Raw genomic sequence first — 22166 nt, 5'->3', positions numbered from 1 at the left:
GCTCTGCTCTGTCACTTTACATGGGTTACATTTAGGCTCAGATACTCAGTGGGAGCCAACATCTTAGAATGAGGCTCTCTGCACATCACCTCATTCAGTGCTCTGCATTGTCTCCCATTTCTGCCAAGGAGGGGCTAATCTCATTTTTGTTTCTTTTATTTATTTATTTATTTATTTATTTATTTATTTACTTATTTTCACACTCTATATGGGCAGAAGAGTCAAGTGGGTTTTCATGGATCTGACTATACACCATTCCTGGTCTGATGGAGGAAACGGGAGTAAAAGTTAACTTTTAAACTACAAATCTTCTTTTTTATTTTATTTTTTAAAAATCTTTTTTTTATGTTTATTAATTTTGAGAGAAAGAGAGAGAGAGACAGAGCATGAGTGGGGGAGGGACAGAGAGAGGGAGACACAGAATCCAAGTCTGGCTCCAGGCTCCGAGCTGTCAGCACAGGGCCCCACACAGGGCTTGAACTCTCAAACCGTGAGATCATGATCCTAGCAGAAGTCGGACGCTTAACTGACTGAGCCACCCCGGTGCCCCTAAACTATGAATCTTTTTATGATTGCATAATAACTTTGAAAAGTAAGAGCATCATGTGCTTAAAAAGAAAAGGAGTCCTGGGTGGGCAAGAAAGAATTCATAGAAAGTAAATGTTGACCAAAATTAATAATAGATCACAGACACTAAGTAGCTGAACAGTGAAATAGCAGACTGATACGCTAGCACGAGACATTCGTTCAAAGTGCAGAGCCAAAGACAAACATTAAAATTCTGGATGAAAGAGAGGAAACACAGGATAAATCTAAGAGATGGGATGTCTAATGGACATTACAGAAGAGAAAACAAGGGGAGGATGACATTTTTTTTTAAGTGATAATACATCAGAGGAAGAAATTCTTTTTTTAAAACATTTTTTTTTTTACATTTATTTATTTGTGAGAAACAGAGTGAGACAAAGCATGAGCGGGGGAGGGGCAGAGAGAGAGGGAGACACAGAATCTGAAACAGGCTCCAGGCTCTGAGCACGTGGCAGCATAGAGCCTGATGTGAGGCTCGAACCCATGAACTATGAGATCATGACCTGAGCCGAAGTCAGACGCTCAACCGACTGAGCCACCCAGGTGCCCCAGAAATTCTTTTTTTAAAATTTATTTTAATCTTTATTCATTATTTTTGAGAGAGAGAGAGAGAACAGGGGAGGGGCAGAGAGAGAGGAAGACACAGAATTTGAAGCAGGCTCCAGGCTCTGAGCTGTCAGCACAGAGTCAGATGCGGGACTTGAACTCACGGAAGTGTGAGATCATGACCTGAGCTGAAGTCAGACGCCCAGCCGACTGAGCCACCCAGGCGCCCCAAGAAATTCTTGAGTCATACAGAAACAGTATGGTGACCATAAAGGAAGGAGAATCAGTCTGGCACCAAATGTCTCATCTATAGTATGAAAATTCTAACAGTAATAGACAAGTAATTCCAAAATCCTAGGGGGAATCGATTTTGATCCCAGCATTCTTGGGTCCTCTCAAACTATTCTCCATGTGTAAGAACAAAGAAAAAAGAAGATAATAGAATAATGTTAATAACAACAAAATCCAGGTGTCAACATTTAATTAAAGTATCATTTTGGTTCAGGTTGCTGGCTTCATTCTTGATAGAGAAATATAAGCTTGTTTATATTTGTTAATGTTCTAATAGGGATCATTGTTCGCACAGAACAGAAACATACTGAAGCTAATTCAAAAAAGGAGGCTTATATTAAGGATTTGACAAGAAAACTGAGAGTCCAGCCAGCTCCGTGGAAAATAGAAATTAGAAGCCAGTGCAAATCAAAGCCCTGCCCTCAGTTTTAGGGGCTGCTAGGTCCTGTCTCTCTCCCTCAGTGCCCGTGTGGTTTGTCACACCTTTTTTTCTTGGTGGCTTCTCTTTGAGCTGCTGATGTCTATGTCTACACAGCCCAATAGGGCCACAATTCGTGAGTCTAAGAACTGGACATGTCCAGACCCAAACAACCACAGTCTCTGTGGCTCTTAATTCAGATTTGCAGGAAAGACCGCCCCCAGCTGGTTGCTAGCCAGCACAAGATTGCCTGGCCTCGTGTTATGTGTCTCATCCAGAACGAATTCTCAAAGCTGGGGTGGGGTGCGGTGATGTGATATTACATGGCTGAGTGGGACTGTCTCTTCACAGGACATAAGGATAAAGGACATTGCCAGGGAAGTGAACTTGTAGCAAAGACAAGAAAACATGGGCAGTAAGGTGAAAAAATGTCTGAGTGGCTATTGGTAGCACAGAGATAGACTAACTCAGTGGTTCACAATGAAGCTAGCCTCTTATGGGAACAACGTACCTGGCAGAACTCTCTTTCTGTTGTCCAATTAAAATGGGTCTTATAAATATTTAACCAGATATGCTTTCTTAAGCTCCTCAAAGAAATACTATTCCACCTTCTCTGGGGTAGCTCCTCAGCTATCTGAAGATAGCAAATGATACCCACAGCCTCCCTCCCCCATTATCGTTTCTTCAGGTTAAACAGACTTATCTAAGTTTTGTTAGTTTTAAGACTTTTAGGGGAGAGAGACAAAACCGAACTACTCTTGCCCCTCCTTTGTAGATACTTCTAGAATAGCACTCATGTCTCTATTAGGTAACAATGTATCTGCCTTGCCTGCTAGATCAGTAGATTTTGATGTGTTGTGTCCAATTAAGTTTTCAACTTCCAACAATTTGACCTTATGCCAGGAACACAGTAGGGGCATAAAGAAATGAAATGTGTTAGAGAAAATAATCTTTATTTTGAATCCTAAGGCATTTTGGATTTAAATTCTAGACACTTCTATCCTGTTGGTGATTATTAAACCACGAGACAGAGGGCTGAATTAGAGAATCTCTTCCTGCACATACTCTGGATTTTGTGAAGTGCTCTCTCCATCAGGGACACTTTGTAGCAGGTGTCTTCTGAGTTGATGGGCACAGAGTTTTCCAAGGCAACCTGGAAGGGAAGTTAGCAAAAGTGCAGAGTGACAGTGTCATTTTTCCTGAAGTCGCTTGACCGTTTGGGGGATGATAAGTAAAGGAACTGGCGTGCCATTACCAATTTGTCCCACTGGGGTACTCAATGATAACCATTGCTTTTAAATCATAACTGACTTTTTGGAAAACAACAGCAACAACACAGTTCAAGTTTCTCAGACGTGGTTCCCCTGAGGTTCCAAGGAACAAGCGATGAGGTTAGCCCATGAGATGTTCACCTCTGGAATCTTGCGACCCAGGTACTGTATTGCTATGGCAACCCACTGTTTATTTAGAAAGATGAAGTTGCTTAAGGTTGACAGTTGGACTAAAGGGGCAGGTGCACCGTTCAAACTCTGAACCAAAATGCATTACAGAAAATGTCCGTTCATATAAATATGTAATAGCTAGAAAAAACAATCTAATCCGAACCGAGTTGGCCATTTTCTGTGCTGCAGATACAGTTAAGGAGCCTATTGAGAAATTAATATAAATACCTTAAATGATAGGATTTAGAGAGTGCTACGGCTCTCGAGTCTGATTATTGCAGCCTTACATTGTTCCTTATCTGACCCAGATTTTGAGTCACTACTCTGAACTTAATTTAAGGAGTGGTTCAGTGTAATGAGTTTCCAACTCTGTGCAGAAAACAAATTTGCATTTTTCCAACTGATTAGTTTCTCTACTGATTAACTCAGCAAGGTCAACTTTTGGTCACTGATGCTGCTGATACGCACAGTTGATATTTTCCAGTTTCGGAGGTGGGAGGCCCAACGTGAAACTGTTGTTTCCATTACTGAAGGACAAACTACAATATTCCAGAAGGGAAGGAAATGCTGGGGCACCTGCCCATCTACCCGGGTCTTATTAGCCTCTGTTGCTCAGAGTCTTAGCAAAGGAGAAGCTCCATTCACCTCTTCTGTGTTCCTAACTCCCATTACAGAGTCCTTTTAGGGGAATTTCCCAAGACGGCCCATGGCTTTCATTTCATGCTTTCACTGGAAACATAGTGTGCAGTAGAAAACATGGGCTTTGGGTACAGGAATTATGTTATAAACATATAAACAATGTTTATAGCAGCACTTTCAACAATAGCCAAATTATGGAAAGAACCTAACTGTCCATCAACTGATGAATGGATAAAGAAATAGTGGTTTATATACACAATGGAATACTACTTGGCAATGAGAAAGAATGAAATCTGGCCCTTTGTGGCAACGTGGATGGAACTGGAGAGTGTGATGCTAAGTGAAATAAGTCAGTCAGAGAAAGACAAATACCACATGTTTTCACTCTTATGTGGATCCCGAGAAACTTAACAGAAGACCATGGGGGAGGGAAAGGAAAAAAAAGTTAGAGAGGGAGGGAGGCAAACCATAAGAGACTCTTAAAAACTGAGAATAAACTGAGGGTTGATGGGGGCTGGGAGGGAGGGGATGGCGCGTGATGCTCATCGAGGAGGGCACCTGTTGGGAGGGGCACTGGGTGTTGTATGGAAACCAATTGGACAATAAATTTCATATTAAAAGAAAAAAGAAAAAAAAAGAAATCATTGAAAGTAAAATAAAAAAAAGCATAGTTAGCACCACTTATACTGTTCCTGTATCTCAACTCTTCTCTGTAAATGCCAAAATCATTTCCATCCCTGGGTCTAATAGTAGGACAATCCTATCTACTCAAGTTCCACTCAGATGCTACATCCTTCATGAAGCCTCGGCAGGTGACCTGGCCTGGAGATCAGTCCCTTTTGTGAATGCCTTCTACCGTTATTTTCCAACTAGTAGCTCCCTAACTATAGGGTGCATACTATTTGCAGTGCTTTGATGACTTCGGGCGAAGGAAAAATGATTTGAGACGATACACATACATAGCAGGTCTCAGCTTTCAGCAGGCAAAAATATCTAGCTGAAATTTTATAACATCGTTTTATTTTTAGTGTATTTCCTTTTATACATACTGACTTATGGGAAATGAGGTTACCATTTGTGGTAAAGACCTTTAAGTTTCCTTGGACTATGGGGTTATTTAAGGAAAAAAGTAACTGCTTTCCTTTACATAAAAACATCGTGTAAATAATAGCACCTCTAGTGGCATGCAAAAATGGCAAAAGAAAACCACATCAGATTAGCATGCACGTGACTGAAATTTAGGAATTATCAGTCTCTTCCACTTAAGCAGAAGCATGTTTCAGTAGGCTGGGGTTGTTGAGGTTTTCACATTGCTTTCTACTCTGAGTCCTTCCCCTCCCCCTGCCGCAAATGGATTATTAACCTCTTGGAAGAGAATGTCTGGTACTGTCTTTTGACTTTTCATCCTGTCTAGCAGTTCTACAGCACAATAACCACTTATTATGTGATTGGAGAAGAAAGCAACGTACTTATTGGCCCAGCCACAATCCAAAGAAAAATAGGTACGTTGGGAACAATGAAGAATGTACATGTAATTAAGAATATACACACAGTGAAGAATATGTACATAATTAAGAACATATAACAATTAATGCATAATAAGAATTATAATAAAAATGAAAAACACAGCTCACCTACTGCTACTTTTCTTCCTTACAGGCTTCTCTTAGTCCTTGCTGGACACGGAATATTAGTATGAGCCCAGCAATCATGGGAAAGGCTAGAACGCAATCCTACTGGCTATTAGACAGAAAATAAGTTTATCTTTGAGGCTCTACCAAAAGGGACTCTCTACTCTGTCAATCAATCATGAATGGCAGTTGAAGAGAGGAGAATTTTGATGTGGTGGCCCTTGTCAGTCCCTATTTGTCATAGGGATTATTCTCCACTTGGCTTCTTGGGAGTAGTTTTGGTGCCAAAGAACATGAAAGAAATTCTTCCTTAAATGTGTATTGCCCATGCGGTCTCACACCTCAGAAATGGCTCCTGCACTCTTCAGCAAGTAGTTTTATTCGGTTAAAATTAAGTCTCCGTCTGTCACGAGGAATTGCTCTTCATCAGTCATTCAAAGAGAGTTCCTTATCTTGAACAATCAGATTGGTGCCTTGGCAATAGGGAAACAGCCCGCTATTAATGTAGCCATCCCGTTCATCTCTGCGGATTCCCAGAGTGCCCCACTCTAAAGTTAGAAGTGACTGCCTCTCGCCCTTCGATTTCTTTTTAAAATGATGTAGTTAGACCATTGAGATTGATTCTTTAATCAAACCTGGCCTGCAAGATGGCCCTCACTTTATAAACAGATAGCATATCAACCTTTTCATTTTCCATTATTCACATGTACAGAAAAGAGCAGTCATTCTTACAGTGTTATATATACGCTTTTCAGGCTTAGCATTACAGTTTTTCTTTTTTCCAGGTGGTTAGCCTCCATGTTGCGTGCTGAGCAGAAATCATCACAGAAAAAAACACTTTTCTTGTATGATTTTGCCGCTGCTTTGAACTGACCCTTTGGTGTAGAATGGCAGTCACAAAATTAGGACAACATTTATGGATTCCAGTAACTTATGCGTAGCCTCAAAGAATAAAATCATGATTTGAAGAGTGAAGTTTGATGACATAGAAGATGTGGATCTATAACCATATGGCACTGGGGTTTCTTAATCTTTTACTGTTTGACTTTTGATGCACCTAGGGAAAAAAAACAAAGGCCCATTTTAAGCATGTAAGGATAGAGTTGCAATAAGATTAAACTGCAGAGATCACTCATTAGGAATCTTTTATTTGTTACCTGAAGAACTCAGTTCAAACCAGCCAGGGCCAAAGTAACTTTTTGGGGGGTGGCGGGGGGGGGGAGGTGTTCATATGGCCTGTGAAGTTTAGGTGTTTGGCCTAGGGTAACTGGAAAAAACGAAGGGCTCTATCTTCTTCCTTTCTGTACATTGACCTCATTCTTGATAATTACAAAAGAGCTTCACAAGCCAAGAAATTTCTGTTTCACAAGAGAAAAAGTGCCTACTCTTCAGGAAGATTCCAGGAAAGAACTCTGGCTTTCCCAGCTCCTGTCACATGCCTATTTCCTGGGCAGTCACTGTGGTCAAGGAGGCAAAGTCATCTATAGAAGGAAACACCTATCACGTTTGGAACGTCTTGCTCAAATTCTGAATGGAGATTAGGCGGAGGCTAACAGTAACCAAAAAGGAAAGGGGTGGCTCAAACAAGGCCTTCGAGGGCCATAGTCAGCCCAATTTGTATGTAACATAAAGAACCGAGGAAGGAAGATGAGAATCAAGAAAAGGTTATAATAGTGATAAAATTGAACAAATGATAGGAGGCAAAATTGTCTCTTGAGACCATGGCTACCCAAATCTAATGTGTTCATTAAGGAAAGGCTACATTGCAGTAAAAAAGAGGCCCCCACATGCAGATTGATGATAGACATTAATTTCTCTCTTTCTGCTACACTCCAAAATTGGGCAGGAGGTACAGGTTTGTTAAGGTACTTTGTTCCATAAGGTCATCCAAGGATCTGGGTTACTTCTATCTTGCTGCTCTGTCATGCCCTAATTAGAGCTCCGCATGGTTAAATCTGGCTCACTCCATTACCTTTGCACAATAGCCCACCTGAAGGGAAAACAGGAAGTAGAAGGTAAGAGCCTCTTTACAAAAAATCATAATCTGTGGGTTCCACACAGTTTCTGCCTGAATCTCATTGTTCAAAACATATTCATTCACATGGCCACACCTCCCTACCGAGAAGGCTGGGAAGAGTAATCTTTAGATGGGTGGTCATGTGCCTATGCGAAGCTCAGGTGATTCCGTTATTACAGAAACTGGGAAATAATTAGCATCTACTGTCCCCCCAAAGTGGAAGATCTCCTGTAGGTGCTCCAGCTTCATGTAAGGGGTGATGAAGGAAAGCGTATTCATTATGTGTAGTCCTGACTAAAATGTAGCCAGATGAGTGTAGGTACATCCAACGTGTAAATGTGACTTTACATATTTCTATCTCTTGTTGAACCTCCTTAGTAAGAGAAGTATCCCTTTGTTTTGCCACTGAGGCTATATTTGGTTTGCTTTTCAAAAATTGTGTCTGTTAAAACAGAAGGTAGTTGGGGTCTACGGTATCATGATATTGTGTCCAATTTAAGTCTTAGTAATGCGAGTGAAAGGTAGACAGAGACTTCTTTAGCTTGGAAGAACATGACACGCATTGTGGCATTTATAATGCATTCATCTGTACCATCATCATTGTCTCACCTCTCTTGTGTAATTTTTCCTAGGCATTCTCTGGCAGTTTCCAGGAGTCGAAAATGCTGGCCCTCATAACATCTCTCTTGTCTTGGGCTAAACCAGCCTTCTCTTTTCAGGTCTCCAAGCAACAGAATCTTAAAAATGAAATATTCATTTTCTGAAGCCTCATTTAATTCCAGCATTGACTGGGTTGCAGAGCTTATCAGATCACAGGATCTGAAAAATTCTCTGGGTTAGTAATTCTCTCCTAGTGATGGAGCCCTTAAATATTTATTTATTTATTTATTTATTTATTTATTTATTTATTTACCTATTTATTATTCGTTCATTCATTCACTTGCTGCACCTTGTTAAAATGTACACACTTGGTTTTAACCTTGGTTTGTCTGACAGTGATTTACTCATTTGTGATCTAGGGGTAATGAGAAACACTGTGGGCAATCATCTTGCTGTCAATAAATGAAATACATTGTTATTTTTCTGAAACAGGGATTAGTGTTTCTTCCAAATGTAGCTTCCACCCTTACTGAGAAATAAATGATTTTTTAGCTTTATTTTTGGAGCAAATTCTGAGGTTCGGTAGTAAGGAATTTATCTTTCATAACTTCTGGAGCTGATGAGTCATTACTGACATGTAATATCCAATTAAAGCAGTGACAAATGTAATTGTGTGTCATGCACCGTGGGGGTGATAAATTGTACCACATTCTGAAAGGCATGTTTTGGTAAATGATTTTTTGCTGAAAGATTGCAATTATAGCCTGCTTTGAATGTGTGCCTTTGTTTTAAACACAAAGTTCTAAAGAGAGAGATCAGGTTAACGAGAGACATTTTAGAGAAGAGTATAACCAAGCAACCAGCAATTGAAATTTTCCTACCACTATCGTTTCCACCTGCAGCCAGAATCTATCATAATTCCTGAAAGTATGGTTGTTCTTAAAATGCTTGGTTCTTAAAATCATTGGCCATTTGGCTAATAATATCCCTTTGGAATTGTGTGACATTGCAGCTTCCTAAGGCAAAACAGAAATGCAGGAAACCATCTAATGATGTTGGCTTCTATTTGGACAAATGGGAAGAGTTTATATCCTTCAAAATTTACCTTTCTCTCAAGTATTTAAGTAGAGAAGATAGACAGTTTCATTGAATTTTGAATTTATTAGTTTTTCACCTCTTGGCTTTAGCTACATAAACCTTTCTTTGCTAGAATATGTATTTTACGATTGTGTCACACTGTTTTATATGGGTGTCTGGTCTGAAACTAGATGAGTTCTGATTTTAATAAGGAGATTAAGATAAGTAGTGATGATCATAACCTAAGTTTTCTTTTTTAAAATTTGTTTATTTTTATTTTTATTTTTTTAGGTAAGAAAGAATCAAGCATTTAGTTCTACATAATGATTGCTGGTCCATTAGACAAAGTTTGCTGAATTTGGTAAGGAACTAAGTCATTCTCAGCCAATTATATTACTGTGACAATTTTCTTCATTGTTTTGCTGAGAGCTATCTCATAGAAACATAACAAGGCACTTACAATAATAGTGATAGTAACAGACTATATTAATTGAGAACATTTAATACGCTTAAAGTGATGATAATGTTAGTGATTTTCAAATTGCATGAATAAGCTTTCAGTACTTAGATCCCAATCTGCTTCTCCTTTGACAGATACATTGTCACTCTATTTAAGAAGATTGCTATATTAGAGACAAATAGAGTGCAATACAAGAATAAACAGGTGTTCTTATCTAGCACAAATATTCCTAACAATATTTGAATATGAGATAGGTTAATTAGAAAATGCCATTTGCACTTACCAGTCAGATATTTATTATAATCATATGGGAAGTTCTTCCATTTCCATTTTTCATGGAGGAGCAGACCAACCCTCCTGCTAAGAACAACTAGAAACACTGAGCAAAGTTTAGAAAGATATGGTTTTGAAAGTATTAGAGAGATACTAAGGTAAGGAGATTGGAGAGGTCAAGATCTTGGAGGGAAAGAAAGTACAGAGAAGAAAGTCTAATAGTATACTCATTTTTCTACTTAAAGCAATTTCCAATTCAAAAGTAGTGCAAGGCAAAGAGCAGAAAAAACCAAGTAGAAAGTTTAGAAGAAGGCTTTCAAAAGGATGAGAATCTGAACAGAAACTTTTGGCAGTTTAGATGCAATAAGTAAATTCATAAGAACACAACTTACCAAAACTGACGTAAGAAGAAAGAAAAAATCTGAATAGTCCTATATCTAATCAAGAAAAGGAATCCTCCCAAAGAAACTCTGGTTTTAGATGGATTAACCAAGGAATTCATTCAAATGGTTAAAGAAAAAATATTACCAGTCTTATGCAAATGGAGAGAATACTTCTGATTCATTTTATGAAAGCAGCATAACCTTTGTAGCCAAATATGATAAAGCATTACAAAATGGTAATATGTAGACTGATCTCTCAAAAAATCTTATAGACATAAAAGTCAAATGCCACAAATCTAGCAAATGAAATCAACAGGTGTGTAAAAAGAAATCTAAGCTGGGTTTCACATTTTGAAGTCACTGTAATTTGTCATGTGAATAGAATACAGGAAAACAATCTCAATAGATTATATGATTATTTTAATAGGTAGAAAAGAGGCATTTGCTTAAATTCAACATCTGTTTCCAGACAAATTCTTTAAAAAAAAAACAACCCTGGGATTATCATGTGAACTCTGTATTCAGTTCACATGGTAAATTATATTACATTCTAAAGTGAGGTACCACTGAGGGCTCTCTGCAGGAAGCTCTCCAGTATTTCTCAGGTAAAAAGGGTAATCTTGCTCAAGGCCACACCCCCTTCTCTGGAAGAATCTAGCTTCTCCCTCTGTTCGGTCCTCCTTCATTCATATCCCTTCCATGGGTGTTGATCCCAAAAGCTGCACTAAGAAGCCTTCCACATTCTGGTCTTCATCTCAGATTCTGCTTTTGGGGAACCAGACCCATAACAGTTGGTATGAGAAGTGGGTGGAGAAAGCAGATGTGAACGTGGAGCCGAACTGCCAGCTGCCTGAATGGCAAGAAGGACTCATTGTTGGTGGTAAGTAGAACACAGCCCCTGGCATGAGGTAGCAGTGTAATCAGTGTTGTTACTGGTGGCAAACTGGGATAGCATTCTGGCAGAGAGGAATTCACAAGCTGGTGCACCAACAGGCATTTGGGAGACGTGTGGCAACCATAACACAAAGAACCGTGGGTTTGGCTAGCTGTCGCTAAGCTTCACTGATGCTTTGGAGAAAGAGAACAAAAGGCTGAGAGTGATAAATTGGCAATTAAAAGTTAAGAAGGAGATCCAGGGGGCTTTCTTGGTAGCATATAAAGAGGTCTGCATCTTCTACAGCCCAGGACTCTCATGAGTGAGGGAGCTCCAAAAGTTAAACTGTAAACATAGCCATGAATTATGGTCCAAATGTATCTTCCTGCCACCCCCAAATTCCTTTGTTGAAATTAAACCCTAAAGTGAAAGTATTTGGAGGTGGGGCCTTTGGGAGATGGCTAGGCCATGAGAGTGGAACCACAATGACCAGGAATAGTGCTCCTAGAGAACATGCCCCACAGAGCTTTCAAGCTCCCTTCTGCTATGTGAGGACACAGCCTGAAGGCACCCTGTAAGAGGAAGCAGGTTCCCACCAGACACCACATTTGTTGGCACTATGATTTTGGACTTTCCAGTTTCCAGAACTATGAGAAGTAAAAGTACCACGCATCTGTGGTATTTTGTTACAGCAGCCCAAACAGACTAAGACAGCATGCTTGTGATGTGTTGGCCTTGATCAGGAAAGAAGAGAATTAAAGCAGACTAAAATCTTGAATCTTAAGATTCCTCTGAACCGCTGAACCTCTAGAAATGGTGTGCACTTCCCTTAATGGACCGCTTCCCCTTATTTGAAGATTGCAGATATTTTTCCCCTGCCCAGGATCTGCCCCTAGTTTCCTTTCAGCCAATAAGCCAGTAAATAACAAGGGTCAAGTCCAAGATGATCTGGCAGGGCTATACTGGGCCTCATGAAAGAGGAAAAAGGGCTAGACTTGAAAGCAGAAGCAGGATATAGCCAACATGTACAAACAGGAGCCAGAAAACACGCATGGGACTGTAGTCTGAGGGTGCTGGAGCGACGGTCAAAACATAAGATTCCACAAAACAGAGTTTATTGATTTGTGAAGATTCTGTCAAGATATAGAGTGTAACATCCTGGCAAAGTCCCTACAAGATATGCAAACACACTGTTAGAGTGGCTTCTACAGGCATGGAAGTAGTAATAGCCTACATTAAATGAAGTAGAAAAGTCAATGAAGACAGAAATGCCACAGTGAGGAATCACTACATAGATAACGGAAGAAAGGGATAAAGGCTCAGAGAACTAGGTGTAGATATATGTTACAAGGCCAGATATATGTCCCAACACAAGGCCTGGCCAATGGCAATGTCCTCTACAGTCCACCCCATGTACCACTAAGATTCACTTCATATAACTTCTAGAAGAAATACCCTGAGGATTCTCATGAACCTCTTTCCCAAGAGAAACGTCAGTGGGGTAATTTGTAGCCCCTGCCACTTGCAGCTGATTTCTTTAGACAAGAATTTCTGTAGACAAGGATTTCTTTAAAGGCCATATAAAACACTATCTTTAAGGGAAAAAAACTGGTACGTTTTCTTATATAACACTACGAAGTTTTGTAGATCAACTTTAAGGGAGTGAGGAAACATCCACAGTTGTACCATAAGTTAGTGCAGCTGCTTTGGCAGTATCTACTAAAGCTGGATGTAAAACACCTTACATAATAAACAGAAATATATACATATATGGACCAAGAGACTGGAACTAGAATGTTCATGATGGCGCTATTTTTAATTGTCCCAAACTGGAAATAATTGCCCACAGTCAAATGCATAGTAGAGAAATAACTTGTAGTCAGTAAGAGAGTATCAAATAATACTTTAGGATTTCATTTATACCGATATAAAAACCAGGCTAAGCTAATAAAAGGAAGGGTGTTAGTCATTGAAAAGGGGCACGAGGGGGTCTTCTAGGGGATGGGGGACAATGATGTTCAACTTCTTGATCAGGGTAGACACATGGGTATGTTCACTTGGAGAAAATTTATTGAGCTGCACACTGATCCTGCACTTGGCTGCATGAAGTCATACTTCAGTTTCAGTGTTAAAAATGAAGCGAGGTAGCTAGCAGAGTCTCAAGAGTAGCAATTTCGATTTATATAGCAAAACAAAACCCTGTTGTACATGCGATGGCATCTTTTTGTCTGAGTGGCTTTGCATGTTACCTTTTGTATATTCCATCGGCTCGCTAAGCTTGCTCCCTTACTCACATGCCCAGGCATTCTCTAGTCTGTCAGCCTATTTCTCTTCATGGTACTAATTGCTGTCTGAAATTGTTTACTTGCCCTAGTATAATGTCTATTCAGTGGCAGGAGGAATCTTCTCTTTTGTTTACTGTTGTACACTTGCATCTAGATCAGTGTCTGACACATAGTAGGAGCTCAAGAAATATTTGCTGAATGAATGAGTTATTGAATGAATGAAAAAAAAAGTGTTAAGAATGTGTATAAAAAGACAAAGGACTTGGCTTGAGCAGAGGTTAAACTTATTCCGATACTGGATTTGTTCAGTGATATTTATATTTCATAGCTATATACAATCATCTATTATTCTTAAATGAGTACAGAAAATATAATCAGTTCCTGTGATTCGGAAGCTCTCTGCCCTCTAATTTCTATTTTCCCCATCAAAACAATGGCTTCTTAAACAACATTTTCCACAATGATAATCTCTTAGGGATGCAACTATGCATTAAAGTAGAAAAGCTGGATGTAACAAAAGTGGCAAAGTGGAATGGCTAGATTATAAGCATGACCAAAATTTGAGAAGGAAGAAATTTCTCTGGGGCTAAAGCAGCCAGGGAAATTTCTGGAAGAAGATGTGTCTTGAGCTTCTGTGAAGGATGAACAGGATAGAAGAAGGGGCAGGGGAAGCAACCTGGAAACACAGAAGGGAGATCTGGGCTCCAGGGCAACCTGATAGATCAGGGTTTGATCACAGAAGCTCAGAAGGAGTAGGAGGGAATGTGGTTCAAGAGTCCAACCTAAACGTTTAAGCACCTGGGGCAGCATCCTGTTCCAGCTCATTGTCTACCTCTTCTTCTGTTCCCAGAATCACAGTTGTTATTATTTTTAATTCAGAAGAACCTTAGGGTTACCTTCCCTGGTGGGCCAACCATAGGATTTGATTGTAGTGATGATGACACTGCTCAGGTGGGGTGTCTGTGTGTGTGTGCGTTTGCATGTACGTGCATGTACACGCACATGCGTATTTGCTTGCAGCATCATACTAGTGTCTACCCACTTCTTTAATTCACCACATTTGTTCCTTTTAGGACAACAGAAATAGACGGAGACGGTAATCAAAGCTGTTTGGTGCAGGGGATTTTCAGGGATGAGGAAAGATAATTTGACGTGGCCATTTGGAACCACAGGTGACAGCTCAAGGGTTACATCCAGCCAGAAAAAAATGGCCTATTTGGCCTCTAGAGTTAAAAAGAGAGAGTAAAAAAGATTAGTTAGCAGTAATTCCAAAGTAGGGAGATTACACAAAGATCTGGATTAACAATTTCTCTTGAGGCAGTGGAAGACCCAACAACACCTGGCCCTTGTTTTTTTCCATGGCAATAAGCGGATCGTGCTTTCTGGTTCGCCATAGTCCCCACCAATCCCTTCTCATGCAACTGCTTCCCCTTCCTGGTCCCTGTGTGGCTTTGAACTCGAGCCCTATTTAGTGGGATGGTGGGGTTAAGGACTAGCTGAAGGTGTCGGTAGCACACAATCCTGGGTAAAAAAAAAATCCGTGCTTTTAGGTTATATCAAAAGTCTATGGACCCATCAGAGGAGGTCATTAACATGCAGTGATACTTTAGAAGCATTTCAAATATCTGCTATGGAATTGTACACTCATTGATTCAGAAATAGCCTTAAAGAATGGAATCATTAGCAGCATTTGCGTCCTTAACCTACTTCACTATCCCAGGGTGACAGAGAGGATCAAAATAGGATGACAAATATTGAAGCGTTCTATGCAACGGATGTGATTTACAAGTACAAGAGAGGATATGAAGAACAAAACAAAAGATGCACTGAAACTGTCACAATGACAGAATAAATGTGACTATGTGAAAGCAGGGAAAGAGAGCGGCATTGGAAGAAGTCCTCTAAATCTTAACAATATAAAATTTTTGTATCGGGTAGACCAGAGAGGGCATCCTGATAGTACTTCTTTCTGCATCAAGGGATGGCAATTGTGGGTGAATATAATATGCCTACACTGATGTGTGATGACCCCAAGACACTTACCGTAACTCTCTGCTTACGAATCTATTGTGGACCCAGTGTTCATGAATTTAAGCCTTCCTTTAGCCTGTTAAATGGTTCAAGAAAATCACAGATGAAAAAACAAACAAACAGGAGAGCTCGCAGGCTCAAGCAGTATAGTGAACCAAAGTAGATGAGAAACTCAGCAGTGGATGTATCTTGTCTTAATCCAGCAAGTGGAGATAGTTTACAGTTAGTATCGTTGCTGGTTATTTTCACTTCCTCCTCAGAAATTTGGCCTATTAAATAGTAAATCTCTTCCTGTAATTAATAAATGTAGCATTCATATAAACATCTCACGGGGTCTTCTTGCAACGAACAAGGAATTCCCTCCTTTCCCTGAAAAGGAACAGAACTGAAACTGGTGGCAGGGAGAGTAAGGACAGGAGAATAATTTCTTCCTCTGAGCACATTTTCCAGCAGTTTCACCTTTTTGTCAATTTGTATCACTAGCTAATATGATGACATCATGGCGTTGAGACTAGGATCAAAAGACATTAGGGGGAACAGCACGAAAGCAGAGCACTGACAAGATAAAATGTGGTACTCTTTAGTATACTTACTCGCTCAACATCCAACAGAACCGACCCTAGTCTCTTCTCAAGCACCACCCCCCTGGCTTTTAATTCTTCCAAGAATTTGGACCTGAGTGGGGAAAACTGGTTTGGTTAGCAAGGATGAGAGTTCTTGGGAGCTGGATGAATTCCACTCCCAGCCCCCAGCCTTTTGTGGTCATGTTTACTAAAGAATGGAAGGCAGGTGCCTCGGGACAGTGGTCCAACTTGGCTGTCCAACACAATCACTTGGAGGAGCTTAAAAAACAAACAAACCCATACCTCCCCTCCACCACCATCAATTAAAACAGACCCTCTGGAGGAGGTGTGCAGGCCCTGAGATGTTTCAAAAGCTACTCAGGGGATTCTTAACCGGCAGTGTATATGAGAACCGCAGCCTTGGAGATGTAGGGCAATTTCTGCAGCCATTGCAAGGTCTTTCAGACGTGCCCATGTCAGCTCAGCGGTCAGCAACCACTTGAGGCAGGCTAGTAGACCAGTAAACACACATCTGAGGAGCAATCACCCTCCCTCTTTCTCCTCCTGCCCCCATCCCAGTCCTCCACGGCCTCCCCTCTGCACTCCAGCGCACACCTGCCTTTTTACTGGGCCACCGCTTATCCACGCTCCTTCCAGTAACAGCAGCATCTCGGGCAACCACCCCTGGCCTCCGACCCGGAGCCGCGAAGGTCACGTGGTTCTGGCCCCACCCAGGACGCCCCAAGGACCCCGTGACCCTGACCTGGCCAATCAGAAATCAAACTCCCCTCACCCCGGAGCTGTTGCGTAAGAGGTGGGCACGTGACTGGTCCCAGCCGAAGACTGGCAAGTTCTCCCAGACTGCGACAGAAGCACGCTGGTTCTGGTCCGTGTGGGCGGCGTTTCGGGCTCTCCTGTCAGCATAGGGCGCTCCGCCCAAAATGGAGCTTGGTGCTGAGAAACGCGGGTCTGCCCCGGGGAGAGAAGGAAACCTGGAAGTGTGTTCAGTCCAGGTTCAAAGTTGGGTCCACCCCTGGGCTTCCCGGCCCTTGGCTTCCTTTCTTGCTGAACCCGTCTGCGTTGGCCTCTCCGTCCTTTGCAGCTCGGGTCCTGGCTGACTGGCCCGTTGTCCTCTGGCTGGCGGAAGCGGACAGATGGCCAGAGGCCTCCTCCATCGGAGGACGCTGTGGGGCACAGTCACCCCCGCCCCCTCGTGAGGGCAGAAAACGGCGCCCTCTCTGGGCTGACACGGTCGCACGCGTGGTGCGCAGACTCGATTTCAGCCCCTTCGCTGCTCTGGGGGCCCCCGTGCGGGGGACAGCATGGACGATGGGCTTGAGGACATCCTAGGCCTGGTGCACGCGCCTTGGGCAGCAGCCTCTCGCTGGGGACCCTGCTGGGACCATCGGTAAGTGCTTTGATTTCCTTTCCCCTAGATTCAGTGAGAACCGGTTCGAGCTCACACCCCTGTCTTCACGGTACAGTGTCACGAGGGGAGAGCAGCCCAAGAGCGTTTAGTCCCTCGTCTCCCATTTTGCCCTCAGTGTTGAAGGAAAGCATATACCAGGTAAGGCTTTGGTAGCTATCAGACGTGTTCTATCTAATGTTTACTGAGGACTTTCTGTGTATCAGATAATCATATATGTGATGCATATCATACCTAATACTCTATGTGAGACACTGTGCACATTATATATAAAACATTCATTTTATGCTCCTAACAGCCAGAGCACGTTGTTTCTGGGATTGTGTGCATTTTCTGTATGAGAAAACCAAGGCACAGAGGGTTTAAGTAATTTGCTCCCAGGCACACGGCCACGAAGGTGCAGACTTGAGATTCCAACCTCAGAATTGGTATTCCAGAGCCTGAGTTCTTAAGCAGAGTGCTTAATTCCCAGACTCAGCGATCTAGAGCCATGGTCATTTATGGCAGAAAAGAAGAAAAAAAGGTTGCAGGATGCAAGGTAGGTGCCTTTGGCAAAGTCGTAATATTTCCCTAATATATGTGTGTGCAGCCTCCCTCCTTCCTCCGTTGAATGGAACGTTTGCTCTGTTGGAAGTGGTCATGGTTATATAAATATATATTCCTTTGGAAGGGCCGCCCCAAGGTTGAGGGGAAGAGTATCAGATTGGCGAGACCGCGTTCCCAGTCCAGATACAGAGCCTGATCAGTGAGACCATAAATGGTGCTTTGTTGACAGAAGGAAACAGTTAGCAACATTTTTTCTTTTCCTTTTAATATGAAAGTAGCATTTGATTCCCTGGGCATTTTTATTTCTAACAAGAGCTCTGAAATGCAACCTAATTAGCAGCATTGCCTGGAAAGTGGAGTTTTCCTCTCCCAGGGAATTGGGGGGTGTGGGGGGGCTTTAGAGAGCGCTTCTTGTCTCTTGCCCTCACTTGCCGTACACTGATTTCAGTTTGTTCAACTTGTCCCTCCTTGCCCCAAATAGCCCAGTGGAACAAAGAGAATATAATCTTATTGCTTGCCACACCTTGAATTTTGCTCCTTTTTCTCCTTCTTCTTGGGAAGGTTGAAAAACAAAGCATTTCAATGTGGCTGTTCTCTCCTGTGGTTGGAGGCCAGCCGTGAGATTTCAAAGAAACCTCCTTTGTTCAAGATTTAAGAAAATAATCACTGCACAGCAAACATTGATATGACTTTTAATGGCCATTTACCTGATTAATATCCTTTCATGCTACAAGGCAGCATGAGACACAGTGCTTTAATGAAAGCCAACAACAAAGCGTGGACCAGGTGTGTTACTAAGAAACAATCTCTTGTGTGATTTAATTAGTCAAAGCATTCCATGGAGCCATTATAAGCAACCTTACAGAAGTGGCAGCAGTATGGAGCCCTGTGTTATAAATTGGCCTTTTAAAGAAGGACATAATGATTTAATAACTGTGCATCTCTAGTGAAAGAAGAAACCCCTCTTTAATTGGGAGCAAGAGGGGAAAAAAAAAAACAACCAATACGCTAATCACAGTTTTGAGATCTTCCCCCACTCCCCCTCATCTCTAATTGGGTACCAAAAAAACCAAAAACCAAAAAAACACCCAAAAACTTTCAACAGTTTTCTACAAACACTTGAATGCGATTATTTCTGTTATTTTGTTTCCTCTGTTCCTTGGGCCACTCAGGACCATCTTTGAGATCAGCACTCCAGTTCATGGGACATCGTTGGAGAAAACCTGGAAAGACTTGAGCTGGTCAGGCTGTAGGGAATCCTGTCATTTTAAGAGTTGCTGTTATTGTGTTGTTACATAGGAAAGAAATGGGAGTTGTGATGGTTTGATGGGGTCCTTTTTTTTTTTTTTTTTAATCCTCATGCCTTGGTTTAATGATGTGTCAACCTGCCACGGAAAGATTGACTGGCATAATGCTTATTACTTAAGATAAAGATAGATTTCTTGTGTGATGTGGGAGCTTTACCATAGATAGGGTCTTATCAGGGAAAGTCTGCCTAACCCAGGTAGGATTTGTGACTCACTTCTACGTTTCACTTCTCTATACTTCCACTTAAATTAAGGAGACAAGCGTTCAGTGGAGAGAGAGGGAAATACACATTTGAGAACCAAAATTGAAACTTCCCTTTTCCCTCTGACTTCTGTGCATTTCCTCAGTTACGGGCCTGGGGTGAACTTGTTCCCTCTGAGTACCTGAGTTTCCTTGAGTATGGGGAGTTGAACTTCACACACCCTGAGAGAGTCCTTTATCTTTGAGTCACTGGGCAATGCTGGGGTGGAATTGCTTTGGGGCCTTTTACTCCGTACAGAACTCCTAATCTATAAGGTCTCATCTAGGGCTCAGAATCTGATACCAAAGACCAGTGATCAGCTAGAGAGAGGCAAAGTATTGGCAATACTGCCTGTCATCCTTTGGGGTTTGTGAACCATGGCTTGCCACAGGCCTCCTTTTGTAAAGGATGTTTTATCGGAACATAGCCAGGCCCGTTCACTGTATTGCACTACAATGACAGAGTCCACAGATTTCCATAGAGACCATCTGGCCTGCAAAAGCCAAAAATACTTACTATCTGGTCCTTTATGAAAAAGTGTGCGGACCTCAGCAAGTTGTCAGAGTTGAGTTCTGCTGAGCAATCGTTGCCTTTGCAGCCTGGTAGGTGGGGATGACCCTAGAGGGATTCTCCTGCCCTAGTTCTCACTATCCAGGTGGCTCAGGCTGAAGAGGAAGGTTGGGTTTGGGATGTGAACAAAAGAGAGTTAGTCCACCTCTGCGCACTGTGAGGCCATTCCCAGGCTGGAGGTGGGGGTTCCCTGGTGTGTTTTGAGTCCAGCTGAAAGTGTTGAGGAAACATCCTTTTGCTCTTGGCCAGTGTGTGTTATGAATCAGTGGATCAAAGTCTGCAGACGCCATGGCCAGTATTCACCAAGCTCTCTTTGTGGACAAAATACACGAACCTTGTGCATAGGGTCTTTTCTTATATATATATATTTTTAATTTCAAAAGAAATCCATGAATTCATCTGATAAAAATATTTGACGGTAAAGATGAGGCTAATGACCAGGGGTGATACTCAGAATACCTAACAACAGTTCGGTGTGGGCACTGACCAGTCAGGTTGATGCCAGTTATAAGCCAGAAGTGCCACCCAAAAGTCTGTCCCAGCACAGTGTGCTTTCTGCTCACGACCCCTTTGACCACCCACCCCTGACTCTCATCCATTTTGTCCCTTTCCCATTGTTCTTGGTTTGGCATGTGGCTTCCCAGAGAGTGTTAACGTTCTTTTGTGTGAGCACTCAGTGAATATGGAGTATTTTGGGGATAGTTTTTATGTAAATGGTGTATAATTATTGCCAAACACCTTTTTTTTACTAGCTCTTTTAGTGCTAATACAGATAGAGCTATTTCATTCCTTTTAGCTGCTGTGTGATACAGTGTAGTTTAGGTGTTTTTAGTCTCCTATAAAAACAATTTTTTAAATGGATGCAGATACTATTAATAAGGCACTAATTCATTTAAAATGATACTAAATTTGCTAAGTATTTGGAAACAAAAATATAGCAGCTATCGTGGGAATCTGAGAAATATTGCCTGTGCAAAAGAAATACAGAAAACGAAACCAAACGAAAAGTGTGTATATACATATATTTGCCTGCTTTGGCAAAAAAAAAACAAAAACAAAAAAAACACCAAAAAACAAACAAACAAAAAAAACCCAAAGTCTTTGGAAGGACCCCAAAGCAAACCTGGAAACTGGTAAACTTATTGTCTTTAAGGAATGAATAGGTGACGAATAGGAAATAATTATTTAGTGCCTTTAGAACTTTGAATCACGTAAGTATATTATTTGTTGAAAAGAGTAAAACAGCAACAAAAGCAGAAGGATGTGTCTTGGTGGTTGACATAGGGATCTGCTGGTCAGGCCCGTGACCTCTAACAATTGTTCTCATATCAGACCAAATAATTGAGTACTTAAATTACTATCAACAACCTCTAGGGAGGTCTGGGGCTAGATTGAAAATCTTTTCTTGAGAAAGCTAAACATATAACATAGAACCACTAAATTGAAATCATTTCATTGAAACTTAAACAAATAATCCCCAGGGGACCCAGCCCAGCAAACTGCAGCTGCCACTCCTTGGGGCCCTCCCCTTCCCAGCCTGTGTTTGACCTGTGAGTCCATGGGGTTATCTGTTCAGATCCGCTTCCCCTAACCCTTCCGGCCCGTGAGTGGTGGGGGAGAGAGGAGCAGCTGTTCCTGAGAGGCAGTGGGCCCAGATGCCAGGGTTGGGACCTTAGGCCCCAATTCCCCACCCCCTTCCCAGACAGCAGGGTTGAGGAAGAAGGAACCTTTGTCTCTTTTGCTATCTCTAGGACTTATAAGGGCCCCCAGATCGGGTCACAACTAGGATGAGAGATTTTTTTTAATGTACTCGTCTCATCCTAAAGTGTATGCTCATACCAGCAGCTAGATTTTTTTTTTATTATGTTGTATAATAATAACAAATATTTATTGAGCCCTTACTAAGTGCCAGGCGTTTTGGTAAGAGATGGACTATTCAATTATCTTTGAGATAACA

The 22166-nt window shown here is 41.6% G+C and overlaps 1 long non-coding RNA gene across 1 annotated transcript; it reads right to left on the bottom strand.

Annotated features, from left to right (window-relative positions):
* Positions 1–2775: 2775 nt before the first annotated feature.
* LOC131499147 (uncharacterized) lies at positions 2776–3331 on the bottom strand. The gene is made up of 2 exons (XR_009255742.1): positions 3099–3331; positions 2776–2996 (listed from the first exon to the last, which is right to left on the bottom strand). It is a non-coding gene; the product is annotated as an uncharacterized LOC131499147 (long non-coding RNA).
* Between the last annotated feature and the right edge of the window lie 18835 nt (positions 3332–22166).

Source organism: Neofelis nebulosa, chromosome 17, assembly GCF_028018385.1.
Source record: "Neofelis nebulosa isolate mNeoNeb1 chromosome 17, mNeoNeb1.pri, whole genome shotgun sequence".
Taxonomy (NCBI): domain Eukaryota; kingdom Metazoa; phylum Chordata; class Mammalia; order Carnivora; family Felidae; genus Neofelis; species Neofelis nebulosa.
This window is presented reverse-complemented; position numbering and strand designations above follow the sequence as displayed.